The sequence below is a fragment of the Ambystoma mexicanum genome, chromosome 10 (genome assembly GCF_040938575.1).
Source record: "Ambystoma mexicanum isolate Mex_15411 chromosome 10, UKY_AmexF1_1, whole genome shotgun sequence".
Classification (NCBI taxonomy): Eukaryota; Metazoa; Chordata; class Amphibia; order Caudata; family Ambystomatidae; genus Ambystoma; species Ambystoma mexicanum.
In genome coordinates this window covers 447,907,878-447,920,833 of record NC_090932.1, presented here as the reverse complement: position 1 = coordinate 447,920,833, position 12,956 = coordinate 447,907,878, and positions in this window count along the sequence as shown.

The following is a 12,956-nucleotide window of genomic DNA, read 5'->3' as shown; positions in this document are numbered from 1 at the left end:
CCACACATTGTAAAACAGTTGCAACAACTTTTGGTGCTATGTAATTATGTTAGAGTCTGGGTGTTTGACTACAGTATGTATAAAAGATCTCTTTTGCAGGCTTTATTGAAAGCACAAGTGAACAAAGTAAAAATAGAATGGACTGAGGAAATGGAGGAAGGGTTTGCAGAATTGAAGAAAGCAATTTGTACAGCCTCCATTTTGGAAATCCCCAAATATGCTGAGGAGTTTTACTTATTCTCGCACACAAATGGGACAGTCATGACGGCAGTGCTTACACAGAGGACTACATTGGGGTACAAACCTTTAGCATATTACAGTCAGATTTTAAACCAAGTGATGAGAGGACAATTTCCGTGCAAACAGTCATTGGAAGCTGCTGCATTCACAATTGAGAAATCTACGAGTATTGTCATGGGCTGCTCTATGACTCATTTTGTTGAGCATGCTCTGTTTGCCATATTAAAGATACCCAAAGGTAAATTGATGTCTCAGAGAGCCTCAGCCTATGAAGTAATGATTTTGAACACAGCGATCAAAATTGTCAGATGTAAAAATAGTGAATCCTGCCAATTTGTAGCTGAGCAAATAACAGAGGGTGATCAAGTGCATGAATGTGCTAATTATATTGAATTCTATGATGAAATTCCCTGTGTGAAGGACAATGCTTTGTCAGGAGTGAACATTCTCTTTATTGATGGTTCTTCGAAAATTGATCAGACGAGTGGGGAAAGGCATTCTAGCGCAGCTGTAGTGAGGCGTAGATTAAATGGGGAATTTGAAGTTATAGCAAGTGCAAGGCTACCATCTCGGTTTTCAGCACAGGTAGCAGTATTGATAGCGCTTATTGTTGCGCTTGAGAAACTCCAAGGGCAGGAAGTGATGGTGTACAGTGATTCCGCCTATGTGACATCAACTGTACATGCAGGGTTAGCACGTTGGAAAAGGAGGGGCTAACTCCCGGTGGATGCCACTCCAGTGCAGCACGCATCCTTATTGGACAGGCTTATTAAGGCACTACAATCCCAGTGACCATAGCAGTCGTTAAATGTACCGCTCACACTAAGCAAACAGATTTGATCTCTTGCGAGAATGAAGCTGCAGATGTAGAAGCCAAAAGGATAGCATATTCCCCAGATATTTCAAGCTTTGATACTCCAAATGTAAGGGAGAAAGTAGTCACAATCATGGTGATGCAAAAAGGATTTAATAGATAACCGATTACCAATGAATGGAGATTCAAGGAAGTGCACCGCAGGAAAAGCAGGAATTATGGAAACAAAGGGGTTGCTCACTATCCCCCACAGAAGCATTATGGGGACACGTTAGCATTGGAAAGCCAGCGATGCTAATAGCATTGTTAAAATAGCGCTTCAACAGCTGCATTAGCCCGCACATAACTAGGGAGAGTCTTGCTGCGACGATTGTGGAAGACTGGTTCATTCCAAATTTGTTAAAAGTTTAATGTTGGGCATACGGTAAGAACGATTAGAGGAGTAATACCTTGACCGAATGGTCCTTTTCAGCATTTACATATTGATTTTGTCGACATGCTGTAAGTATGCAATGGATATAGGTATCTGATAGAGGTGCTGTGTCCCTTCTCTAGGTGGACCAAGGCAGGTCTGTGTACACACCCTGACGCCACTTGCACAGCAAAGTTTTTAGTGCGTGAAGTTTTTCCAAGATGGGGTGTGAATGAAGTGCTGAGATCCGACAATGTGCCACATTTTGTTAATGAGCTATTTGAGCAAATAGGGATTCTATTGAATATCAAGCATAAGTTTTCTTCTGCTCAAGAAAGGATCGCAGAAATCAAATTGACTGATGAAGGGATGGCTATATTGCCTACCCTTAGCTTTATATACCCTTCAGAATCAGCCTGGTTCGGAACCATCACCTCACCACCACAAACTAATAACAGAGAGGCGAATTAGAACATCTCTTACACCTCCATCGAGGAGAAGTAGTAATGCCCAGAGTACAGCCAAATTGTTAGGTGATAAATTGCATGAATATTTGACATGTATGACCTCTAGAACTCTCTCATTTGAAATCAACTCAAGCATCATGGGGGTCGGTCTCAGAACATAGATGAAGACAATCCAACAACCAGATCAAGTGTACTTTTATCGGCACCTAAACCGTTTATTGGTGACACCATTCTGATAAGTAATTTTACTGGCAAGTGGCAATTGTCATTGAAAATATAAACCACCTCAGCAGTAAAAGTCCAAGGAAGTTGAGCTTGGCTTCATTTAAATGATATAAAAGCTTATAAAGGCGAGACTGCCCCTCCCACTGTTACCGATCCAGAAGCAAGACAAGAAGAGGAATTTCAGTATGTGCAGACTCGATCAATGACAAAGAAGAGGATGATAAAGCGACCACCCATTGATGCAGATTTTGCATTTGGACTAAGGCTTGTTTGGGCACTCCTTATAGATATTAAAGCGGTAATGAAAACCCTTGCTGAGAGCCTTAGGAATCTTTCCAAAGTGAACTTTAGAAAATGTTGACATATCACAAATATGTCTAAACATCAATTTCTAATAAATAATTGGATATGTGCTCAGTATCCAGATTCATTTCATGGTGTACACCTGTTCTAAGTAGGTAAACTCCATGGTGTTGGCCGAAAGTGATGTGTATACGGTTGTGTTTGCTGTTTTTGTATTTATCCTTCAAGCTTATCATGCTCTTGTCAGAAGAGACATTGATATTCACACTTTTTTACAGGATGGTAAAAATGGCCCTGTGATTAGGAGGCTGCTCATTGCAATCATTGAAGAAGTACTGCAATTACCAGAGTAAAGTAATTTGATAAATTGTATAAATTTGAAAGTTGGCACGTTTTTAGAGGAGGCGAACCCAAAGACCGAAATGTCACAAAATGGTGTTATTTATGTTTTGGTGTATAATGCATGCCCATACAATCACACTCTTTGTCTTTATATTTCTTCTCTTTCACAGTCTCTATTACATTAGTTGGCACATTAAGACAGAAGCTCTCATAGTTCTACCTACCACATTAACTGCTCTTGATTTAGTTACTTTCACTAGCATAGAGGTTCCTAAGGATTTCCCCAGGGGAAGAACTGCTCTTGATGCTCTTTGTGAGTATTACACAATTTATGCATATGGGAGACGTAAGATAAGTGCAGAGGAAGATAATGAGGGATAAATGCTGCACATGTGGGTAATAACATGTGGCACCAGCACATTAAACATGTGGGGAAGAACATCTAAGGAAAGTTGCTAGAGCTGCACTCTCATATCCTATGCCATGAATGCCCCAAGCACTTTTATATCCAGAGAAATTACAAGCATGGCCAGGTGTCTTGTTCATCTTGAGCATGTATGACACAAGGACAATTTGAAATGAGATCAAAATTGCCATTTCCATTTTAGGATGATTATATCAAGATATCACAAATGGAGAAACAACCTGGATGGGAGAGCAAGACGCTTGTATATCCTGCAGGCAGACAGGAAGAAATAGTCATAAAAGACCTGAAGAGAATGGACTGTCCCGATATAACAGAGATAGCTGGATCACCTGGATGTTTGGAACAAACTCAATTCATGGTTTATGGACAAGTGAAGTCTAAGAAAGGATGGGAAGCAGGAATGATGTCCTGTGCAGCTCATCTACTGAAATCAGAATATGTGCAAGAGGTACACAGAGTAAACGATGGGTGTTTGAAGTCATGGGCGAAACATGCCAAATTGCCAACAGGGGTGGAAAATTGAATCAGGTCCAAAGATGGTGATTTCATTGGTGAATGCAACATTCTGTTTACAAAGAGACTGAAGAATTTGTGTGGGAGATAACATAAGCTGCAAGACAAGAGCTGATGTTACTAGAATGGGAGCAGGGACAGCTGTCCTGATGGATCGATACTGGGCTTGTTGGCCCAGAGCCTCTATGAAGCTCCCCAAGGATTGGGGAGGGACATGTTCCTTGGTGCTCATCCATGTTCCAGCATTAGTGATTCCTCAAAGCGACCTGAATACTGGAGAATTTTCAAAGGTAGATGCCCATTTGAGGAAGAGAAGAGCACATGAATTTCTAAATCGAACTAGAAGAGAGAAATACTTTTCAGCAACATCAGAAGCTTTTTATGCTATTCCATATGAGCACAGGCCATTTAGCCAGACTGCTGTAATAACTGCTGTAATATTCACGTCTATCTTTATAGATGATGGAAATGCCAAATGGTTGACGATTACCAGATGGGAGCTCCTGCAGACAGTCAACACTATCATACAGGGATTCAATGCTATTAAAGAAGAATTGAAGGCCATGCAACTGATGACCCTGCAGAACAGATATATCCTTGACATGATCACTGCGAGGGAAGGAGGGGCTTGCGCCAAAATCAGCCCATCATGTTGCAAGTTCATACCTTCTCATGACAACGAGAACGGAACCTTGACAGAGGCTATAACGTTGCTGACGAACCTGCATACCAAGATGAAAGACGAGACACAGGACATTACAGAGGAGAGTTGGTTTGTGTCTATCGTCTCATGGGTTCCACAATGGATTGCGAATATTGTAAAGTTTCTTGGAGCTGTTTTAGTAATGCTGATGTTTGGATTATGTGTGGTCAGGATAATAATTGCCCAATGCAAAATGACAGCAAAGATGGCAGTATGAATGAAGATCATGATCAATGTCGAATTAAGCTTTGGACCCAAAGAGTTGACAGATAAAGATGTTAGGAAATCCATTGAGGCAAGCATTGTAGCACCTGAAGGAATGACGTTCCTGTATCCAAAGAATCATAAGAAATATGTGGGACAATGGGTTTACATGACCTGGCGTGCGGATGAGCATGTCAAATCAGAAGGTTTCTCTAAAGGGAGTGATGAAGATCTGGACCCCGAAGAAACACTTCTATAAAAGAAGATATCAAAATGTGGAAACCAGTGAAGGTGTGGTCGATGGCTTCACCAGAGTGGCGAGTGTAGAGGAGCAGCCATATGCCACTGCAGGAGGTCCCACCCCCCTACTGCCTATATGCTGGGTACCTGAAATCGTGCCATGTTTGACACCAGGACTTGTGACCATTCCACAGCGAATAGTCGAGAAAAGGTACCCGTTGAGAAAGCCGTATCAAATGTATTCCTGAAGAGAAGACAATCTCATGGAGATAATCCCTTAAGGAATATGAGAAAAGAAAGAAAAGGATCTGGTGACGTCAGAATAAACGAGCATGACACACATGGAATACTGACATAAGAAGAGAGTGTATGGACCGTATAGAAATTGATGATGAAATGAAGAATCAAGTAAACTTTCATATGAGAAACAAAGGTTACACGTGTGAAAAGCACTTCAGAAAATGCAAATCATTCAACAACTATACAGATGCTGAAACGCAAGTAGACTAAGTGATCATAGAAGCTGGCTAAATGTAGTGAATAGATTGTAGGCGGAGCCGCCATTATATAGAAGCTGGACATCGGTCTCACAAATTTAATAAGTTCAAACCCATGGAGAGAAGGGCCAAAAGCTGTATCGCAGTAGAAAAGTAGTTGAGATCGGGGAAAGGCCTGGAAGGGCTGCCTGGCCTGTTGTCAATGTTAAGGCAGCCAAGACTGGTTATCTATCCTTGAAAGCAGTGGATGTGAGATGCTGAATCATCTCTTGTTAAGGTACAAAGAAAGAACACCATGAGTGCCAGGTTTTATTTATTCGAGACAAGTAAATGCTGCAAAATGGCCTGAATTATGGTCTCCTATCACGTGAGCCACGAATGGAAATTGAGTTGGGCATGCAGCTCCCAAACTATGATAGCGTGTGCTCACACTCCCTTATTTTCCGAGAGACACAAATACACTGCAATACAAGTTCAAAGAGAAATCTTCACGGGAGAAGGCATGGGTGATGAGAGAAGTGGAACTAATTGGGTGGGGATGTAAAGTCATGTCCACCTCCTGGTACCTGGTTATGAGCTTACTTGCTGCGAGTGAGCCCAATGTTCCAGACTGGCACGAGTGTGCCAACCAATCGGAGAGGGTCATATATCGAAGGGCCTTATAGTTTGAGAGCCAATGATGTACTGTGTATCTGTGTATCTAATAATTATTAAAGGTGACTTGCACTAGGGTGGGCATGAGTTGTCCATCTGACATTAGATGCCCAATTGCAACCCTACCCATTGTAGAAAGTATACTTAGATGTTCCCCTTGAGCCTATCACAAAACCCCATAGGTTTTTCTTATTTACCACGATGTGTGACGTCACGTATGATGAGTTTTTGCAATATAAATGTGATTTTTTATAAAATGCTTGGAGAGAATGCTGTGCGACATCTGTTGATGTCTGTTGTAACTTCCTGTTTTAGACATTTGATATTAAAACGGACACACTTGGCATCTTCGTGAGTTGGTTCCGTTATTTGTTGTAAGAGTTACTCTGATTCCCATCCACTGCATGATACACTACCCAAAAGGACCTTATCTTCATGGATATCACTGATCAGGCCCTGCCCTGGCTGGCCTTTCTCACTGATCGACCCTCTCACATCCAACTGGGGTCCTTCCTCTCTTCTATCTCTCTCTCTCTACCTGTGGTGTTCCTCAGGGGTCTAACCTTTTTCCATGGCTGTTCAACCAATACCTGGCATCTCTTGCTCACTGCATTGCTGCTCTCTTCTCCAACTTTCAGTGTTATTCAGATGACACTCAGCTCTCTTTCAGGTTCTCCTCGGCTGCCTTTACTCATTCTCTCATTCCAGACTGTCTGTCTGCAATTCAGGAGTGGTGTGCCACCAGTGATCTCTGCCATAATGCCAGTAAGACAAAGATCCTCCTCATTGGAACACCAGCTCCCTCTCTCTGGCTGCCCACTCTGCTGCCCACTCTGGGCCCTCTTCCTGCTCCTGCCTGTGAGGCTAAGAACCTTGGGGTCATCTTCGACTCCACCCTCTACTTCTCTCCTTACATCTCCAGTGTCTCTAAGAAGTCAAACTATCAGCTGCACCTCCTCAGAGGCATTCTTCCTTTCCTCACTTTCCCCGAGAAGCTCACTGTCTCCAGAGCTCTGGCCCTCTCTAGGTTGGACTACTGCAACAGCCTCTCTCTGAATCTTCCTGCCTCTACTCTCCGTCCTCTACAACTTATCCAGAACAGGACTGCAATACTTGTCCTTGGTCTCAAGACCTGGGATTAAATCTCTCCAGCTCTGAAATCTCTTCATTGGCTCCCAGTGGCAGCAAAGATCAAGTTCAAGACCCCCTGCATTGTCAACCAGGCTTTCTGGTGCCTCAATCCACACTATCTCCAACTCTCTCTTCCTAGGCATCGCCCTACAGCCTCCCTGCATCTCTAAAACTTGAGCAGAACCACCTCTGGTTCTGGAAGAAACTCAAGACCTTCCTCTTTGTTTCTTCTTTCTCTCTTTCTCTCCCCTTCTGATGACCTGTCTGCTCCACGCACTGGTCACCTGGCTACCCCCTAAACGTGGGCCCAGGTCCCTGTCTGTCCAGTTGCACCTTGCACTGCCTCTTGGATCCCCCAGCACTTGTGGTCTGTATCTGTAACCCTAAAGTCCCTTCTCTCTGCACTTATGAGCCACACAGTGGCTGCACTTTCTGATTACCTGCACTGAGCCACCCATTGGCTACTCTTTTAATGACTTGCACTTCTCCATCCCCTCCTTCCCCCCTTGGCACTTCTCCCTTTGCCCTTCCCTGCACTTGCGCCATTTGAATGACACAACGCCTAGTAAGATTGTTGTTTTGTCCTCCCTCTGTTTCCCCCTCCTTGTCTTGTCGCACCTAGGAACACTTATGTAACAGCGCATTATGAATGCCATATAATATAATATAATAAAATATCATATCATATCATATCATATCATATGCACTTAGTGTAAAGTGCCTGACTTTGCCTGACCTGATTAACGGGGCATGTCCAGTACGATGTGAGAGAGTTCGTCTGGTTACTCTCAGTCAACCTCTTCATCAGCCCAGTGTTTGTGAAAAGGGGGGGGCTGGGACTTCGGACAATCCTACAAAATAGGATGGGGTAGATGAACAAAAAAGGGGGGAATACTGCATCTCACCATCAGCTTTCTCACCCCACTCCTCTAAGACCCCTCTGTGGAAATCGATATAATATTGTGACCCCAATCGCATTGTTTAAATGTATGTTGGCCTACGCCAAGCTGTCTAAAGAATATTATGAACATAGGTTCCGCGGCAAGGTCTTGACCTTAATGTATCGTGAAAGCTGCCATCTTGGATTTAGCCGCCATTTTAGGTACTCTTGCCGTGTGAAAGTCACCTCGAATCACAAAATGGAGGCCGAATGACATTTCGAGTAAGACTTCGGCTATGGTGACCTCCGCACACGTGAATGAATAATATGTCCGCAGGCTACCTGTTAGGGTCATGAACTAAGACCCTGTCCTCTGTTTAACCTAGGTGTAAATATGTAACTGTATCAGCGGAACCGATCTAATATATGGAGATTGCATGTTCGACCTGGCTACGAACCCTAGCCGTTGTTCCAAGAATGGTTAACTTGCAAGAGGGCTGGCCAATGCAGTACAAAATGTATAAAAGCCCGAGCATCCCGATGATCGGTCTCTCCCACTTTCAGTGCGAACCTAACGTTGAAGGTTCGCATGTTAGTCAGAGGGCCGAATAGCTATTCGCGTGTCAATTGACTTTGGTAACTTTGTAACTTTGAAATAAAGCGCTTTGTATGTCCTTTGTAACCTGTGTTGGTGTGTTTCCTTTTGGGCTTCCCGGCCTCATATCAATTTCTCTGTTTCCACAGTTGGCGCCCGAATAGGGACCCTCAAGATTGATGCCGGATCATTGAAGGTTGACACAGACTATCGAACTGGGATCGGACGGTGTGATTCTGCGGGCCCGACCGATCGAGACGCGATACCTCGGCAGCGCTGCACGATCCGATCCTTGGACGATAGTCGTGTGGTCTGACACGGCATCTTGACGAGGGTCCAATTCCGAGGCGGGCAGATTTGCCGAAACCACCGAACGCAGGTAAAATTTGTTAGTTGAAGTCCTTTGTAAACCGTACGGTCCTCCTTAGGTTTGGTCAGGTGTAGTCGTGACCCGGCTCTTAATTTAACCCTGACAATTTGAATTTGGCGTATTGTATCTGCAGACACAATTATTGGACCAGGTAACACCAATTCTTTGAGAAATGCCTGGGAAATTGTCTAGCTGTTTTAGGGCTCTATTCCGCAGCGATCGACAATCTTTGGAATTTAGCCGTCCGGCACCACAGGAGGGGTCGCCGGCGTGTACTATGTACTGTAAGTATGGCATTGGTAGTATTGTATTTAATGACATTTGGCACAGACAGACCAGAAATGCCTCCGAATTTCAGTGGCCAATCAATGGTAGTTTTGAGATCCCCCGTATCGAATACTTAGAGTCGATCTTGCTTAAGAAAAAGGCTAGGCCAGCAGCCTTTGATGTGTTACAAAACTGGAAAAAGGAAGCATTACAGCAGCTTAAAAGTAGGGATAAACATGCACGACGTCATAAAACGAATGCCGAAAAGGCATTGTTATATGACAAGGAAAAACGATTAGATGAAACCCAGAAAATGGATAGAGCTTTTTCGCTCGGAGTCCAGAAAATTTACCCTTCTAAAGATTTCCATGTTTCCGAGGAGTTTATTGAGAAAATATTAAACGAACGGAGGCCTGATTCTTCAGCGCCACCTCCGTATGCTCCTGTTGTGGGCGCTCTTCCCATTCCTGCTATTGTTCCTATCGTTATTCCTATTTCTCCTACACAGCCTACTACCCCTAGTTCCTTAGTTGTCGCTCCTCCGTCTATTTCGTCTGTTACATTACCTCTTTCCCCTGCACCCATGTTAGGTTCACCTACACTTTCGATTTCGGGGAGTCCTGTGTTTATTAAATCAGATCCTGGTGCAGGGTCGAGAATAGTGACTCGTAGTACTGTTCCTGCAGGCAGGAAACAGGAACTATTTGCTTGGGCTAAACATTGCATGGAAAAAGGTGATCAAACTGATGTATTTTCAACATTATCTAATTTGCGCGATTTTCCCGAGAAAAACGTTTTTATTGAAGGACTGGGGATTCATTTATGTGTAATGTGGGGTAGATTGCAGACTTCGGATCTCCCACAAGGGGTGAGAGATCTGAATGCCTTGGCACTCTCGAGGGATACAGAGCAGAAAGTATATGGGCATGTCGATAGGTTGTTTGAGTTTAGAAGGGATTTTGAAAGGTTACAAAACGAGGATGATGAGGATGATAGGATATATGTGCAGAAACGGTTCCTTTCGTGCCGAAGATCAGCACCTGAGGAAGTACGGATTTGTACCAGAGATGTGATTCGGTGGATCTCGGATTCATCGATACCGCCAGATGAGGTATATGACACATATAGTCAATACACGGTAGAGATGCAAAGGAAGGTGATCCAAGTGATGGTACAGCATTTACAGGAGGAATGTATAAGGAAAAAGGTTGGTTGCCCCACAGAGTTATTAGGTATTTGTAAAAGAGCTTTCTCGCCCGACACTTCTACAGCTGCTTTAGCGCTCGATTTGGCCTTATTACTTAGTAAGCGGTCGGAGGTCCCTATATCTCAGTTGCCTATGAGAGAGGTCCCTCCGACCCTTGTCCCAAAAGTAGAAATCCCCGCCAACGCGGCGGCTGGTACTCCCGCGGTGGATATCCCTGCACATTACGTATCACAGTTTGTTCACGTCCCGTTCTCTCGACAGGAAGTGAACACGATTAGACAATCAGTCCCTGACATCAGGAAGAACCCGACAGGGTTTTACAAAGAAATAGAATCCGCTTTGCAGTCTTCTGTGTTCACCTTAAGTGACATGGATTTATTGTTTCCAGTGCTTTTACCTGTTGATGTATGGAAACAGGTACGAACAATAGATGATGTGCCGGGGTTAGGGGATACATGGGTAAATTTGACTAGAATAGATGGGGAACGACCAGCTGGTGAGAAACCACCCCAGGTAATACTCACTTTACCCGATAGAATAGTTGCCAAATTAAAAACTATAATCCCAGAAAAAAGGATTATTTGGGACAAGCTTACGGCCTGCGTCCAAGGGAAAACTGAAGGTACTACCGAATTTTTTAATAGATTCGAACAGGTGTTCTCCGACTTCAGTGGACAGGATTTAGGTACAGAGTCGGGGAAGAGGTTGTTTGTGGACAAATTTGTGCGTGGATTGTTGCCCGACATCCAGTCACAAATTATGTCCTCAGAGAGCGCTTGGCAGGCAAAATCTCAGTCAGAAGTTTTGCATATGGCTCAGTATTATGAGAATCGGGTTAATAACGAAAAAGAGAAAATCGAAAAAAGAAGGGGTGACCTAAAGACTAAGGTATTGTTGCAGCAAATTGTCAGGCACCCCAGAGGAGGTACGACACAAATTAGAGGTCAGTACATTCCAAGAGGAAATACTCCTCTAAGTTCTATCAATATTAATCAGTGTGCTTATTGCCGCCAGGAAGGTCACTGGCGAGCACAGTGCCCTGCCCTCCGTCAGAGGTCAGGAGGCACATTCGGGGGTATGGGTAGGCGACCACGGGGCCGCACTGGAGCAGGGGGCCCTGATAGGGGTCAGCTTTTACAAGATCCACAGCAACCTTTTTCACGGGAAAATCAGACTCCGAGTATGGACTCGAGAAATATATTTGATCACCCTTCCGCCGCCTATCTTTCTGAGGAACTTCCCTTTGATGAAGTTCTGCCTTATTAGGATTGCCCGAAGCAGCGTTTGGAACCTTTACCTATTCCCGTTATTCAGAAGGGCCCCTATGTTGAATTATTGGTGGGGAATAGGAAACATCAGTTCTTGATCGACACTGTACACAGAAGTGCTCCATCGACCATTCCCGGGTTCCAAACATCCCCCTGTCAGGGCAAACGAATGTTTCTATAGGGTTCTCTGGTATACCGACTGTTTGTCCGGTTTCTGCACCGGTACCCGTTTCTTTGGGCCCTTTTACAGACCAGTGCCCTTTTCTTCTTACTTCGAACTGTGGAGAAAATTTGCTGGGGTTGAATTTGTTGAAGAAATTGAACGCAGTGATTCATTGTTCCCCTGACGGAATAAGATTAACAGTTTCACCACAGCAACCCTTTAACTCCCAATACTTGACCCGACCTCTACCTCCCAAATTTGACATTGTCCCAGAATATTTGTGGGCAATAGACGACAATGATGTCGGGATATTGCACATTGACCCTGTTAAGATAGTATTGAAACATGGGGTTAAGCTACCGCGCATTCCGCAATATAAAATTTCAGTTGAGGGCGAGCGCGCTCTGAAATGCATTGTCTCCGATTTTGTACATCGTGGAGTGATCGAAGAGATTACAGGTAGTTTATGTAATAGTCCGATCTTACCGGTATATAAGAAAGGCGACAATGCAATTCCGTACCGGTTTATAATAGATCTTCGTGCTATTAACCAGGTAGTGGCCCCACAATTTCGAATCGTGCCTGATGTAACAACAATCTTAACAATGATCCCTGCTACGGCTACGCACTTTAGTGTCGTAGATTTGAAAAACGCCTTCTTTAGTATTCCGATACACAAGGAGAGCAGGTATTTGTTTGCATTCACCTTGGGGGGACGCTCATTTACATTCACAAGGGCACCTCAAGGGTATACTGAAAGTCCTAGTATCTATAGTAGAGCCTTAAAAGAGCAGCTCGATACCCTTGAACTGCCACCTACTTGCACGCTGCTTCAATATGTAGACGATTTGCTCCTAGCTGCAGACTCTGAGAAAGCTTGTAAAGAAGGCACTATATTGTTGCTTGTTCATTTAGCTGAACATGGTCACAAAGCTTCACTTAAGAAATTTCAATATTGTTGCCAGGAGGTTGCCTATCTAGGCTACCTCCTGTCAAAGGAGGGGAGAAGATTGACACCTGAACGAATAAAACAC